This window comes from Nilaparvata lugens, chromosome X (genome assembly GCF_014356525.2).
Source record: "Nilaparvata lugens isolate BPH chromosome X, ASM1435652v1, whole genome shotgun sequence".
Taxonomy (NCBI): domain Eukaryota; kingdom Metazoa; phylum Arthropoda; class Insecta; order Hemiptera; family Delphacidae; genus Nilaparvata; species Nilaparvata lugens.
In genome coordinates this window covers 55,641,136-55,658,731 of record NC_052518.1, presented here as the reverse complement: position 1 = coordinate 55,658,731, position 17,596 = coordinate 55,641,136, and the positions used below count along the sequence as shown (strand labels likewise).

Sequence of the window (17,596 nt, the reverse complement as noted above, 5' to 3'; positions counted from 1 at the left end):
AAACGTGTTTTTTTCAAAAATGTCACACCTTCGAGAGCGGATATCTCGAGAACTAGAGAACAATAAGAAAGTTGTGAGAAGAATATTGTAGGAAATTATGTAAGCTTTAATTTGTTATGTAACAGTCAAGTCCTTAACATACATAGTTTTTTAGTTTTATGCGAGAAGCCAAAAAATGGTACCTTCAAACCACCCCCACCCCTTAGCACAGTCGATATCACGCGATACTGTGTTGAAAAGTGTCATGGATCGATTGATGGGTGAGTTCATAATCTTGCAACGTTCGAGATCTTGGTATAAAGAATGAAAAATACCTCCCACGAGAAACAGTCGTCACATAGAAGCCCAATCTTTCCATGTGAAAAGGATGCTGTGTAAGACCATCAACTACTTTATATTTAATGTAAGATGGCATGGAGATTGAGTCTGGACTTTAATGTTGAAATTTTGAACATGATTCTGAGCTGTGAAGTAGGATATGCAAAAGTGGGATAGTCTCCAAACTTTTTGAAATACAGGTAGCGAAGGAATTTATTTATTTCTTAGCACAGTGGGTAGGGGTGGGTACTTTTGATATTTTTTGAGCATCCATTGCCTGGACTACTAGCTGATCTTCTGTACTAAATTTGAACATTTTCTGTTCATATTTTTTTCTCGATAAAGCTGAGAAAACGCTGAAAAACGCTGATTTTGGGCGTATCTTTGGAAATTTTTCCAAATCCGTTCTTAGTGCGCCTTTAAAGGCCCAACTGAACATACCTACCGAGTTTGAACGTTTTTGGTCCAGTCAATTTTTAGTTCTGCGAGTGAGTGAGTGAGTCAGTCAGTCAGTGGGTGAGTGAGTGCCATTTTGCTCTTATATATAGATTTGTATCGTACAATATAAATAAGTTTAATTGAAATAAGAAAAAAAGTTTAATATAAATAAGAAAAAAAGAGTTGACTAATTAAACTAAAAAAAATTCTACAAAAAGAATAAAATAGAGAAGAGATAGGTAAAAGATATATATTTAGAGATAGGTAGCAGAAGAAGAGAGGAGAGAGAGTGCTTAAGTTAAAAATTGACAAGAGAATTAATAGGCTATTCCAGTAATATAGAGCATGATTTGATAAAGGCATTCAAAGACGGATTGAAGAGATCGATATCACGCGATACTGTGTTGAAAAGTGTCATGGATCGATTGATGGGTGAGTTTATAATCTTGCAACGTTCGAGATCTTGGTATAAAAAACGAGAAATACCTCCCACGAGAAACAGTCCTCACATAAAAGCCCAATCTTTCCATGTGAAAAGGATGCTGTGTAAGACCATTAACTACTTTATATTTAATGTAAGATGGCATGGAGATTAAGTCTGGACTTTAATGTTGGAATTTTGAACATGATTCTGAGCTGTGAAGTGGGATATGCAAAAGAGGGATAGTGGCCAAACTTTTTGAAATACAGGTAGCAAAGGAATTTATTTGAACTTTTTCAAGACAATCAGGATATTCAGCATGATAAGGATCCCAAATAATTGAGGCATACTCCAATCTACTTCTTAGTAACGACTTGTAGAGATATAAGATGTTATCTAGATTACTGAAATGTTTGCAAGTTCCAATAACAAAGCACAACAGTCGATTAGAAACATTCAACATGTGTTCAATATGAGAGATGAATCTGAAATCGTTTTGAAAATAGACTCCTAAATCCTTACACGATATTTTGACTGAAAGAGTAGAACCGTTCAGCATGCAAGAGAAATTTAAAGGAAGATCTTGTCCTGAAAATGTCATTATGTGTGATTTATTAACATTAATTTTCAAATCATTCACAGAGCGTCATGTGGCAATCCAATTAATATACTCCTATAATAAATCACAATCATTTACACCGGTAATGGTTTTACATAAATCTTAACATCATCGGCAAATGAAAGACAATTAGAGTTTTTCAATACATCAGGTGATGTATCATGATGAGGAATAAAAGAGGACCTACTTTGCGGGACACGAGATACGTTAGCATATAGATCATAATCACAACCATCATATATGATACAAATTTGTTTCTGTCCTTCAAATACGATGATATAAATTTTACAGTAGAATTCGAGAAATTATAGGCTAGCAGCTCGTGTAGAAGAACATCATGATTTAGAAGGTCAAAAGCCTTTCGGAAATCAATGAATATAACATCAACCCTCCCAGACTCCAAACCATGCAAAACTTCCCATGAAAATTCAATTAAATTTGTAGTTGTCGACTTACCAGGTAAAAAGCCATGTTGATGTTTATTCAAACTGTTTATCATGTGCTTGTAAATAGAATAGAAAATTATACTTAAAAAAATCTTTGAAAAAACATTTGTCAAGCTTATTGGTCTAAAATTAGCAATGTCTTGCATGTTGCCAGACTATAATATTGGTGAGATTCTAGCAAGCTTCCATTCATTCGGGAAAACACCAAGTTTGGAAGATAAATTGGAAATGAAACAATGACTTATGGACAAAAGATCGCAGCATCCCTTCACCAGGAAAGGTGGAATACCATCACGACCACATGTTCTGATGAATGAGTTCTGATGAATTCAGAATCATACTTTTCTGCTTGCGTGCTGCAGCAATATGCTTGTTATTCACATAGAAACCAGATACTACGTATGCCACGTCTCACTGAGGACTGAACAGTAATTGAGTGCCTTTTATTGGCTTCATGTATTTTGGCTTTCAATGAACGCCTAATCAATATAAATCTATGATTATGAAAATCAGAATGACTCCTCTTCCTTGCCTTTCTGTTCTCGAGTTTAATTTGTCTAATTATTTCACCTGTGAACTATAAGGTTCATAGACTTATCTTTTCACAGGATTCCTTCTAGGTACGCAACAATCAATGACAGAGAATAAAATATTATAGAAATGATTTAAAGCCTTATCAACATCTGTCATACAATAGAGAGAGGACCAATCGATATCGTTCAAAATAATGAACAAGTTCAAATAATCAGCTCTTTTATAGCTATGAATGAGATTATTGGAAAAATAATTGGAATTGCAGTTCAAATTGAGATATGGTATGATGAATGTTAGTTCCAGAGCAGGATGATGAGCATCCTCAAAAACCAAAGGTGATGCATCCCGCTGGACACTCAAATCAATGTTGCTAAGTACCAGATCCAAAGTACGGTTGTTTACATAGAGAATATTATTCTTGAGCTCTAAGTCAAACAATGTTGAAAAATTATTTAGTCTACATGCACATAAGGAACCAGTAAATAAGTTGTAATCAGCCGAATTAATCTCAGGGAGATTTAAATCTCCAACCATAATAATATTACCATCAATTAATTCATTGAGACTCTCAACATAATCATAGAAATTCTCAAAAATACACATATTCGAAGCAGGCGGAATATAAACAACAATCAAAAATACATTACAATAACCAAGACTGGAAACCCTCAACACGGGAAGAAGCTACCAATTCAGAGCTTTAGCAATCTTTCACAGCTACAAGAACTCCCATCCTCTTCCTGCGTCATTTGTTGAGTCATCACGATATATAGATGTATACCTATTATCGAATAGCTCTTGGTCGGATATATGAGAGTAAAGCCGAGTTTTAGACAAAACTATGGCATCAAAATTTGAATTCGAAAGATTTTCCGATAATTCATGCGTCTTAGTTCTTAATCCCTTAACATTCTGATGATAAAAGCTCAATTCAGTCATTTCACCAAAAACAAAAGCTACAAATCGCATAGGAGTTGAAATTTGATTTATTATAGAAAAGAAAAAAAATGAATAATAATATTATGTCTAAATATTATATACAACAAATTGAATGTTTGTAAGTAAGCTCAATTCAATACATAAGCCGACAATAAGTTGAGTCTCCACAGTCATTCAATAATCACCTGCTTTAATTCATCAGAGTGATGAAATTAGATAACGATAACAAATTGAGAATCCAGATTTGAGAAGTAATGTGAAGTGTAAAGAAGGGAACTATGTTACTCACTAGAATGAGATAAACAAAAAAGACAGCACTGATGTGATTGTGATTGTATAGGAAACTACCAGGCAATGTTTTGTGCAGGAAGATCCACAGTGGACCAAATATTCTGCTCGCGACTTCTAATGGAGAAGATGTTGGAGTTCAATGTCAACTCTTCCCATATGTTTGTGGATTGTGGGTTTTAAGGCTGCATATGACAGTGTGAAACGGCAAAAACTGTATGATGCCATGTATGAGTTTGAAATACCTCATAAACTTATATGGCTTGCTAATTAAACTGACTATGAGTGCAGTCCAATGCCAGGTAAGAGTATAGAATCTTCTATCGGATCCATTTCAGTCTTGCAATGGTCTTAGGCAGGGTGATTCTTTAGCATGTCTGCTTTTCAATGTGGCATTGGAGAAAGTAATACGAGACTCCAAAATTGATACTAGAGGAATCCTGCTCAATAAGACAATTCAGTTACTGGCTTATGCTGACAACATTGACATTGCAGCCAGATCAGTCCCCTATATGATGGAGGCATATAATAGCATGTGAGGGGCAGCAAATAGTATGGGGACTAATTGTAAACAAGCAGAAAACAAAAATCATAGTCTCATCAAGGTCCAATGCTCATAGATTGAATGCTACTCAGTCTGACCCAATAGCTGATTGTGGTCTGGAGGTGTTTAAAACAACACATAAGATCAGGCGAAGAATCCTACTTGCAAATAGGTCATACTTTGGTTTAGCCAACACTTTAGATCAAGAAATTTGAGCCGAGAAACAAAGATAAGAATCTACCGCTCACTGATTCTGCATGTGCTGACCTATGCCAGTGAGGCATGGACCCTAAAAAAACTGGATGAGAATATGATCAACATTTTTGAACGAAAGATTCTATGCCGAATTTTTGGTGGTGTGCAAATTGATGGAGTGTGGCACAAAAAAAGAATAGGGATCTGTATGATATGTACGGCCACATCAATGCACTGGCTATTATCAGAGTAGGGAGACTAAGGTGAGCAGGCCATGTTGAAAGAGCTGATGACTCATATCCACCTAAAACAGTCATGAATTAGAAAATGGAAGGAAGAAGAAAACGACCCTGGTTGACCAAGACTGAGATGGATGGGCTCAGTCACTGAAGATGCAAGGAGGCTTCATGTAAGAAATTGGAGACTAGCTGCCATGGACAGAGTAGAATGGGGGCGATTGCTGGAGGAGGCCAAGGACCTTTATGGATTGTAGAGCCGTGGATGATGGATGATGATGATTGTATATGTAAACTAGCCGTCAGGCTCGCTTCGCTTGCCATGTCCGTCTAGCCAGGGGGCTCCGCCCCCTGGACCACGACTGGATTGTCCAAAAATGAGATCAGCGGAGAAATCTCGCTTCGCTCGCCTGCATGTAGACTTCAGCGGAACCTTTGTACCGAATTTGAAAGTATTATGTCAATTTGATCTCGAAAAACACTTGTTACTATATCGGCGTATCTTTGGCGAACAAAATTCTTCCACCTCAGCTAAAACTGTGTACTGGATTTTTTAAAATATATTTCCATCAATTATTGAAAAAGGTAAGGAAACGCAGGAAAGCTGAGAAAACGCTAATTTTGGGCGTATCTTTGACGTTATTTCAAATTCCTTCTAACACAACATTATTGCACCGCAGCTGAGCTTCTGTAGTAAATTTGAACATTTTCTGTTCATTTGTTCTCGATAAAGCTGAGAAACCGCAAAAAAACGCTGGTAAACGCAGATTTTGGGCATATCTTTGGCGTTATTCCAAATTCTTTCTAACACAACATTATTGCACCCCAGCTGAGCTTCTGTAGTAAATTTGAACATTTTCTGTTTATTTGTTCTCGATAAAGCTGAGAAAACGCTAAAAACCGCAGATCTTTGGAAATTTTTCCAAATCCGTTCTTATTGCGCCTCTAAAGGGTCAACTGAACACACCTACCAAATTTGAAATGTTATGTCATATTTTTATCATATGTTAGGACGATCCAGTTGAGGGTCCAGACTAAACGTCTGGCTAAACGGATATGGCGAGCGAAGCGAGCCTGTCGGCTAGTGATATAATATTCCCAGGAATAGATTGAAGTAGCAGTACCCAATCAATTTTTCCGTGATAAATCAGGACCTCCTAAATAGGTATTCAGGAGGTACTGGATAAAATGGTATTCAGGAGGTCCTGGATAAATGGATTTCAGCTTTTTCACTAGTTCATGGTGTTATGGTGTGTGTAACATTCATAAAAATAGACCAGATGGACGGTGTTCTTTGTTCAGTGCTCAACATTATAATTCTTTGTTGTTTAAAAATATGTATCAAACAATTAATTTCATGTGTGAAAACAATCGAATGCAAAGTATGAAAATGGCTGCAATGTACAAATTCCCAGAAAAGAAACTTTGCTCGTTATGGATTCTTCTACAACGGAAAAGAGATTCAGTGTGTTTATTGCATGCATGCATTGAGACTGCATAAAGCACGTACATGTTGTCTGTCTGCAATTAATGAAGAAAGACCACTTAATTACTCTATCATAGTGCCAGCCTACACTTAGTTTTGTTCATTCGCTTATCATGGATCCGAGAAAGTGGTTGACTGCTGACAATGAGTTGGAAGTGAGGTTAAAAAACTGTATTGATTGGTATGATGAGTGTTAAAGTGCAATTAGGAAATCAACTTGTGAAAATTATAGTTTGGCGAAACAATTAAAAGACATTTTTCTAAGCACAATTAATTCAAATGACATAAGAGACTATCTATGTTATTATCGTCCTCATAATTTGTGTATAGATAAGTTAATTAAAATTGAAGATGAAATTATGAATAGTTGTGGTGAAATGTGTAAATAAACTTTTTCTGTGTTCAAATGATTTTTCATTCCAATATTCCCACTCACTTTTTAGTTTAGTACTCGGTCAGAGCTAGACGTGTCAACAGAAACGTGTGTGGTGTGATCTTTTTTATACAGCCGAGACACGACTGTCTTCAAGTTGTAGGTACAACACGTGCATATTGTTAATTTATAGAACAGACACACATGTCAAACATCTGGGAAGCCGTTAACATGCAGTGTTATGGTTTTTCAAAATTCAAAAAATTAACTCGTCTCTTGATGGGAATTTCATTTAACGAATTTGATTCAATTGCGAAGAATATTAAATTTTCAACAGGATGTCAAGATGTTGATTTACTGTTAACAAAAACAGAAAATGTACACTTTCCAATTTTATCTGAAATATTCAAATTGCTCAATATACTAGACAGCGGCCATCTACATTATGATTGTACAAATGATTCAGCATTATCTGTTGTTAAAAATTCCGATGAACTTTGGGAATGCTTGTACGATATTGCAGATAAAAAATGTAGAAGAACTTAGATCATTGACCTCTCTCTGAATTCACTTTAATATGACAGTATAGCATTAGATGTGAGAGAAGGATTCACTTTAATATGACAGTATAGATATAGAGTGAAAGAGAATTTCTCAATTCACTTTAATCTGTCAGTATAGATGTAGAGTGATAGGGAATTTCTCAATTCACTTCAATCTGTCAGCATAGATGTAGAGAGAAGGATTCACTTCAATCTGTCAGTATAGCATTAGAGAGGATTCACTTCAATCTGTCAGTATAGATGTAGAAAGAAGGATTCACTTTAATCTGACAGTATAGCATTAGAGAGAAGGATTCACTTCAATCTGTCAGTATGGCAATAGAGAGAAGGATTCACTTCAATCTGTCAGTATAGCAATAGAGAGAAGGATTCACTTCAATCTGTCAGCAAGGGAATTTTTTCCCCCTGAAAGGGAAATTATTTTTTCCCTCACTTTCTTCATCCTCCTCATCTATTCTGGGCAAGGGGAAGGGAAAATCTATTTGAGAGAGAGATATATCTTTCTCTCTTTTCATCCCCCTCATCTATACTGGGCAAGGGGAAGGGGAAATCTATTTTTAGAGAGAGAGAGATATATCTTTCTCTCTTTTCATCCCCCTCATCTCCACTGGGCAAGGGGAAGGGGAAATCTATTTTTAGAACACTCCCCAACACCCCCCACCGTGCGGGCTGGGGGAAGGGTGGCGGGATGGACGAGGATGGAGAGGGGGGGAGGGGGTTTTGGAGCAAAAAAGCTTCCTTGAACTCTTAAATCTCATCTACTCTCTCTTCTTCTGCTATCTATCTATAAATATATGCCTTTACCTTACTTCTTCTCTATTTTTTTTTTTCTTTTTATTTTTGTAATTTTTGTTATTTTTGTTAATTTAAAGGGTCGACTTCTTTTGATTATTTATATTGAACTTTTTCTTTCTATTCTTATTTCAATTAAACTTATTTTAATTGAAATTATTCATATTGTACAATACGAATAGCATTTAATAATATAAATAATTAGTATTTTATTTTAAGACTCAGCATGTAACTCTGAAGATTGTTTAATTTCTATATAAGTTGTTTTTGTTTTCTTATTTTTCTTTATTATTTTGTGTGGAGTGCGGTTTTGGGCAGTGTGCCTGTCGCATCCACACTGATTAACTACATTCACTACAATGTATCTTTTTTTCCAATAAATAAAAATGGAATTCAATTTAAAATGAGGGATAATTACTGAAAAACCATGTTTTTCACGGTTTTCTCGAAAACGGCTCAGAAGATTTTCTTGAAAATTTATACCATGGATAGCTATTTAGAAGCCCTATCAACTGACATGAGTCTCATTTCTAGGGAAATTGCAGGAGCTCTCTAATATTCTTGGGAAAAATGGCCGATGATTACTAAAAAGCCATGTTTTTCACGATTTTCTCAAAAATTACTCAACCGATTTTTTTCAAATTCATACCCTGTATAGTTATTTATCAGCTCTATCAACTGGCATGAGTCTCCTTTCTGGGAAACTAATGGGGGTCCACCCCATCCTTGAGATATGGATTTTGTAGCCTCCTTCTCGTGCATGAGGTAGGTAAGTAGAGCAGTTCATAAAAAAAACACATAGTTGAGATATTCCATCTGTAGAACAGCTGTTCTGTCGACTTTTGAAAAAATCATCGAATTTCACAATTTACACAAAGGAAAAAGTACTCTGAAAACAATCATATATACACATATACAGAAGTCTGATCGTAGTTTCAAATATTTTGCTGCCAATCGTCATTATGTTATTCTGTAAATAATTATTCTCGTTCAAGAATGGGGCTTACAGTTCAATTAGCAAGGAAAGTTGTGTGAGTGTACCACACCAGATTTTCATTTTAGTTATAATCCTGCTGCCATTCACGTTGCTGTCTATTTAGTGAAAAATGTAAATCTATGACAGTAGACACTTAACCTTGGTGAATAGTCTTAGTGCTCCGTGACTCTTGTTTTTGTGAAATTAATGACGGTTTTGGGTACCCAGGACCCAAGTGTCACGACTAACGTTCCCTTTCCATTCTTTAAAATGTACATTTTTATGCAATAATGATTGGATTTAAGCAGCCAATATGTACGTCTTGGACATAGATTTCGAAGAATGTACAAATTGACTTCAAGATTTTGATTTCAATGACACAGTGATGCTGAAAATAAATTCATAGTGCAAGATGAGAATACTGACCCTGAGTAGGATGATAGTGAAATCAATGAACTTGATGTGATCCCAGGGACACTGAACCTCCCCTGAAAATGGATATGACCTTATATAATTCCCATGTTTAATGTAGGTATTCATAGGGATTTATAATAATAATAATAATAATAAATCATTTTATTTGTACACGGTATAACCATACAAATGAGTTGAGTATAAGAAATTCTAACAATGACTAAATTAAACAACATGAAAAAAAATGTTTGGCAGCAGATCAAACTAATAACAAGATCCAATTATAAATCTGTATACAACCACGCACAATGGAAGTACCTACATTATAATCAATGAACAGTATTACTATGAATTGCTAACATTCAACAAGCTCAAATTAGAAGGTACAAGGTAATTCCTAATCAATAATATAAATAGATTCAACATATTCAAACAACTCAGTAACTTAAATACATTCATCAAGATCAGCAAATCCAATAAATTTAATACATTCAACAAATCCACTTAACTCAAAAAACTTAACAATTTTAGTTAACTTATCTAATTCAATTAGTTTACAGACTTCACTTTCAATAAAAAGAACCTACTCAATTAACAAAAACCATTTTAAAATATTTCCATCGAAAAGAATCGTTTTTGGTTATGTAGCCCTCACGATTTCAGAGACCATAGTATCCCTCCTAGCCAGTGCCTTAGTAGTATATTGATAAACATGTTCAATTTTCTCAACATTAAAATTAGATAATAAAACCATTATTTTATCAACGTTTTGAACTATGTTATGAACATGAGGCGCAATGTATTGAATCCTGAGGTCTTCATAAGAGGGACAAACAAGAAGAAAATGCAGAATTGTTTCTAAGTGTGATTCACAAGCGGGGCATATTCTCTGTGGCTCAACTTGATACCTGTTACCATTAACTTGAATGAATGTACTTTTTGCCGATAATCTCAACTGTGTTACGCATCTAATCAATCGAATTGGCAGCTGAAAAGTAAGCTGTTCTCCCAGTACCGAATCAGGATTGAACATTCCATAGGGATTTATAATAGTATTTATCACTATAATTCCATGAGTTTTGCTAAGATTGTGCAACATGAACTTGAGGGTGCATTAAAAACTACCCTAAGCTTAACTATGACAATTTTTTCTCATCTTTCCAGTGGTGTTGCATGTAAGATCTATAATAATATTAATTACTATTATGTTTTCTTCACTCTGTAGATACTATAGATAACTATAATACTATAACTATAGATAACTATAGATACTATAGCCGAATGTTACTTTCCACTACCATGAAAATACAAGGTTTCATAGATTCATCTCTGGAATTATAATCAGTATCAATTTTCTCTTTGAATAAGTCCTTGTTGAGTTGATTATTAACCTTTTGTCATATTAGAATCATAAAATAATATTATATTTTGGGATATTTTGAAATATTCAATATCCGGAATGGGTACTCAGGACCCATGGTCATTACTAACGTCATGAAAAAATACGGTCACGACTAGAAGGTTAACATAATGAGGAATAAGCAATGATGAATCATAGGAACCCCTCATGGATTTGTGTATCCACACTCTCATAAAGATGTTTTATCAATGAACCAGTGAATACATTGTCAGTACAACAATGCATAAGATTACCAATGAACTGTTATTTCAACAGAGGAAACAGGTGAATGAATAAGAATCTTCATCGCTTTTACAAACTCTCCAGATGATACATTTATTTCTTCGTGAACAGATCAACTTTTGCAGTGATTCAGCCAAGATGAATTACTAAAAGTATTCTTCAAGGGGAGAGAATCAGGTGATTGAGATTTAATAATAAGTTCATAATTCATTGTAATAATAGGTTGAATTATCAGATTTAAAAGAACGTCTATTTCAAGAGAAGAACAAAGTAATCAAGTAAGACGAACTTACATTTATATAGACCACACTGGTCTGCTTTGAGAAGTGGGGTGAGACTTGACAGACTACGCTACCGCAGAATATCTGTACGAAGAGCTTATTATTGCTCAAGTTCCTGCCTCAAACCTCGTCAAACTGTTACTGTTTCGGAACTAAGCACACCAAGTTTGTTGTCCAAGCTTTCATCAACATCGATATTCTGTCGATTACCCACAAGTGAGATTGTACAGATTGGTTTCTCACCCACAACATCACCAACATTTCCTGTTCAAGATGCTTGTAATTTTAAATAACATGAATATGAATAGAAGTTTCCTCTGTGGTAATCAGCGATGAGTAATTATTTCAGCGGGGAAACAAAACTCCTAGTCAATCGAAATGTTTATTCTCATAGGAATTGGAACTGCTGAAATTACATGCCTCAATAAATACTAACAATGCACTGCTTCAAAATCTGGAATGTACTATATGCTCATAAGACAATCAGAAAGCAAAATAATCATGATCAACAATCATTCCCAGCCTTTTGCCAATCGAACATGATCCAATTGTAATTTGAAATACATGCCAGTATTATACCACTTGTGCTTCAAAATCTTGGATTCACTTTGCTTATGTGAAAATCAGAGAAATAGGAGTCATGTGAATAGCAGATTTGTATTATTTTTATTTTTTCCAAATCAACAAATATCTACATCAAATTGAAATACATGCGATTGTCCAATTTGCGTTATTTGGTGTTCCTTCTACTAATCTATATGGATGAATCATCATTAAACTTCATTCTTAATTTTTTTATTCTACAAGTTTTCATTGAATTCTGTTGTTCCTATTCACAAAATATTGTTAGGGATATAAAGCCACTCTCTCTAATCACCCACACGAATTACGAATGTATTATGCATATCACATAAATCCACCCCCCTTACGTCACATATGTGTGGTTGCATAGGTCGACAGGTGCACTAATAAATTACTCACTGTTTGTTTCGTTGCATAAGTACGGATAATTAATACGTTGATAATTAATCAATGGTTTATTGGTGAACAACGTTAAACTGTTTTTTCATCCAAGCTAATACAGTTAGTTTTACCCCAAAACCACGAAACACAAAAAGCACTTCGACAAAGAATGCTATCAAGGCAAATACAGAAGCATTTCTCTACTAGCATCTCAGACAAAACCATAATTTGACGAATTTTATAAAATTCTCTTGAACCCTCCGTCGTACTCAATGCTGAATACAACTCTAAAACACGTGAATGTCTGGAAAAACGCAGAAATACCAATTCTCAGTAGTTTCAAGGCCTATGTAACGTTTTGTACCTATACCTATGAAGAACTGTCTGATATCCACACTTTTGTTGTTTTATCACCGTTCCATTCGTCTTGATAGCTTAAAAGATGCTACATCTATTATAAATAGCACGTCTTATGTGCTTGTATCAAAAGTTACTAGGAAAAGTTACTCATTTTAGATTTCTTACTACGTTTACATGTTCGATTCAATTTGTGAAGTGTCTTCTCGACGAAAGGACAACTTTCCAGTATATCTCTATTTTCGCACAGTGGAAAAAGAACGGATCCACAACACCTTTTTTTTGTAAGTCATCTTCCATTCATATAACAGGATCAAATTGGTATAACAGAATTATACTTATCGCAATAGGAGAGGAACCCAATAACTATAATAATTATATCTATAAAGAGAGAACACGTAGTTTTCAACAAAACTGTGACTCAAAATACAGTTGATGATAGTTAAAATTATGGAAATTGGCCATGACATCCTCTGTTTGATAGAGTTTATGTAATTTCTCTGTATCTTTATTTGATGAATAGCAACACTGAAGACCTAGATTAGGCTAACCGCCATACTACGGATACCTCCAAATGGAATAGGCTATTTTTCCCTGATTTTCTATGGTTCAGCCACAAATTTTCATTCAAATCCTCATTCAAATAATACAGAATATTCCTTACATCACTGAACAGTGTTTCCATATTATTAACAATATACATTGCTGTATATTGTTGATAATTATTGGAACAATGATAACAAAAAGTGACCTTCTAGTAGAGGTATTGTTATGTAGAGTTTTGGAACGAGCCTTCCCAAGGTGTTATTCTATGGAGATAGTATGAAGATGCAAATATTTGAACTGTAACATGAATAATTCAAAAAAGTATACTAGGACTCATGAGATGCAATAAAGTATGCAACGATTTTATTCGGCCTATAAAGCACTCGTGGGATATGGTTATAAGGCACTCGCTCGTGTATCAACTTGTGCTTTAAAGACTCTCATTATAAAAACATTGCATAAACTACTTTTATCAACTTGTTGATCCAGCTGGAGGAACTACATAAACTACTCTTATCAACTAGTTGTTCCAGCTGGTTTGAAATAGTTGTCGTGAACGATGTGTGTTGCTTTGAACAGTACGGAGAAACGTGGGCCTGGTGACGTGCTTGAGAGAAGACCCCGACTAGCTCAGCGAGAGGAGACCCCTGCCCACAACCACCGAGAAGCCTCCCTCTGAGAAGTGACAAGTCGGAGTCATCCCTTGCTAACACTTACAACGTTGTAAATAAGAGTAAGTAACAGTTCTTTCATTTATTCATCCATCTACAATATTATGCATGTGAGAGTGCTCATGAATCAAAATCAATAAGTAAGTCATTCAATCAAAAACAAATAATACTACAAGGAGAAAATCTAATGAACAATGATAACACTATTACAAAGATACTCTGAAATTGGATTGAAGTACTCATATTATGAAAAAAGATAAAATATTGAAAAACAAAGAGGAATTGAACTTTTTAACAATACTTCTTTTGAGGAACAAAAAATAATCTGAAAATTAAAAATACGTTGATGTTAGTTGAAGATGAGACTACGTCTGGAGGTGTTGTACGTCTGGCACTGTAGGAATAGATGTCAATTTCATCTAAAATGATGAGATTAGAATGCATGGTGTCTACTCAATCATCACACTTGGGGAATTCTCTGCGATTGGGAATTATATTTTTGGCAATTTTCTTATTTGTTTCAAATGATTAATAATAATCTTCAACCAATCGTGAAATACTCATATCAATATGAAATTATTGGAACAGAGTGAATCGGTGACAAATTACTGTAAACTAAATGTGTTTGTGCCAATGTGATGTATTTTTATAATAATTTTTAATTTTTTTCATATGGAAAATCACATCTTTCTATTATATTTCCATGACATATTGTAGAATGTATGTTTTGTATCGTGTGTTATAGAATTATTCTTCTACAAATATGATTGTGAGATATACGAAGAAAATTTCGAAAATTGTTTTTTGGCATTCCTATTGCTATAGTCTTGAATCAACTCAGACGCAACAATCAAATAAAGATTGCATAGTACAGCAACAGCTTCACAGCTCAATTCGCCAAAATCTGATTAAATTGGATGCTGCGACGGAATGCACTCACTGCCAATCGAATTACAGAACTGCTTAATTCTAAAAGCTTTCATGATACTCTTATCTCCTTCCAAACTTGATACAATCAAGATCGGTAATGGATTTATCTATTTCCAGGCTTGATACAATCAAGATCAGTAATGAATCTAACTTCTGCTTCTTGATATTGGAAATGTTGCCATTCCGTGTCAGTGATTGTTTTAGAATTTATTACAGAACCTTGTCAGATTAGTAGATATAAAAGGCGGGTCCTGGGACACAAGTGTAGAAAAATATTGAAAAAAAAAATAAAAAAAAAATGAAAAAAAAATTAAAAAAAAGAAAAAATTAAAAACACATAAAATCAGGAATAAATGGGGAAAAAGGGAAAAAAGGGAAAAAAAATTCCCTCCGGATCCTGAACTGGGTATAAAAGGAGTTGTTCTACAAGGAGTGGGACATTGTGTCTAGTGCAGTCGTGCCATCAGTACATGTGTGTGTGCCACCAGTACATGTGTGTGTGATTTTGGCATATTGGTTTTGGATTACTTTCATCTTTATCAACATCAAGAGTAAGTACAAATACATTTTATAGTTATATATATTTATATTATATTCATGATTTAACAATTAAGTTCAAAAGAGTAGAATTTTGAAGTAGATGGTTTGAGACTGACAATTAAATTCTGAAAAGACTTAAATTCAAAAATGACAAGTTTAATTATGAATTAGGTTCCAATACATAGAGTAAATGACATAGTCAAAAATGACTAGTGTAATTATGAATTAGGTTCCAATACATACAAGTTAAGAGTTTAATTGTGAATTAGGTTCTTTGGGTTGGTGGTTGTAATTCATCCTAACCTAAAAAACGTATTATCACAAAGTAGATCCTAGACCTCCATTCACATGGTTGTAATTCATCCTAACCTAAAAAACGTATAATCACAAAGTAGATCCTAGACCCCCATTCACATTCCCCCATCCCCACCCATCCCCATAAGTAGATCCTAGACCTCCATTCACATGGTTGTAATTCATCCTAACCTAAAAACTGTATAATCACAAAGTAGATCCTAGACCCCCATTCACATTCCCCCATCCCCACCCATCCTCATAAGTAGATCCTAGACCTCCATTCACATGGTTGTAATTCATCCTAACCTGAAAACCGTATAATCACAAAGTAGATCCTAGACCCCCATTCACATTTCCCCATCCCCACCCATCCCCATAAGTAGATCCTAGACCTCCATTCACATGGTTGTAATTCATCCTAACCTAAAAACCGTATAATCACAAAGTAGATCCTGGACCCCCATTCACAATACAATATTGTTCTGCATTGTTCCAGATGAGCAAAGCTGCACGATGTCAGCAAACAGCAAACTCTGTGGACGAGTTTGTTGTCCTGGAGGAGGCATTCAAATCCCGACTCACGACTCTATACTACAATAATGCATACAAGGATGAGCCTGCCAAAGATTTCCACACCTTTCTGAGCAGTCTGAAGGATAAAATTGTTCACATCATCAGTCAGCAACTGCAGACACATGGAGCAATGAAGTTCAATCTAGTATTGGAGGCAACATATTTCCGCAGCACCCTTGATAAGACCTTCTTTGATCAAGAAGAGTTTCAGAATGTTGCCTTCAAAACTCCAAACTACACCATCTTCAGTATCATCAATCTTCCAGACATCATCAACCAAGTGTGCATGACCCTACTGAATGAGGAGTCGAAATTCGAAGGAAATTCCAGTGGATGGAGTTTCCTTATCATCGATGGATTGCTCATCAGAAGTAGACCCCAATCCATAACACCAGTCATCCAACCACAACCAGTCATCCAACCGCCACCAGTCGTCTCACTATTGACACCAGTCGCCCCACTATCGCCACCAGTCACACCACCATCGCCACCAGTCGCCCCACCATCGTCACCAGTCATTCCACTATCGCCGCCAGTCGTCCCACTATCGCCACCAGTCACCCCACTATCGCCGCCAGTCGCCCCACTATTGTCACCAGTCGCCCCACTATCGCCAAGAGTTGCCCCACTTTCGCCAAGAGTCGCCCCACTATCACCGCCAGTCGCCCCACTATCGCCACCAGTTGCCCCACTATCGCCGCCCGTCGTCCCACTATCACCGCCAGTTATATAACCACAACACCTACATGCATATAGCTTTGATCGTAGGCCTACATACTCAAGTGACGCTCGGCCAGCATATTCGTCCTTGAACTTTCCAAGCACCATTTTGTTTGCATCCGAGTAGCATGGGTGGTCTGCAGGGTACTCTGAAGTGTTAAAGATATCTTTAAGCTGCTGATTGTTGATGATGTCATTGTATAGGTTCTCAGTTCTCACAATGTAGAATAAGCTGTCAGAATCCTGATAAAGCAGTTGTAGGTTCTCTTTGTATGTAGGTTTCATCACATCGTAGTGGAACTGGTACATAAGGGTCTTGCTGATGTCAAGCACTGATAACCCTATATAGATGGGCTTATTGAGCTCCACTTTCTCTTTATGCAATGTAACAGCACAGATATTCTCTCCAAATATGATATGATCTTTGTACACTGGTCGAGCAATCAGTTTCTTCATTCGATTCTCATCATTCACTAGCTCCATACTCATTCTTT

The 17,596-nt window shown here is 35.6% G+C and overlaps 1 protein-coding gene across 4 annotated transcripts in view; it reads left to right on the top strand.

The window, feature by feature from the left end:
* LOC111058064 overlaps window positions 1-17,596 on the top strand; it is a 1,079,251-nt gene that overhangs the window by 1,034,735 nt on the left and 26,920 nt on the right. For 3 of the 4 annotated variants that reach the window (XR_005573405.1, XR_005573404.1, XR_005573406.1), the window contains one exon: window positions 13,951-14,104. The exons of the other annotated variant lie outside the window; for it this stretch is intronic. The gene's annotated coding sequence lies outside the window, so the exon portion shown is untranslated. The remainder of the gene's footprint in view (window positions 1-13,950; window positions 14,105-17,596) is intronic. 4 annotated transcript variants of the gene reach the window in all.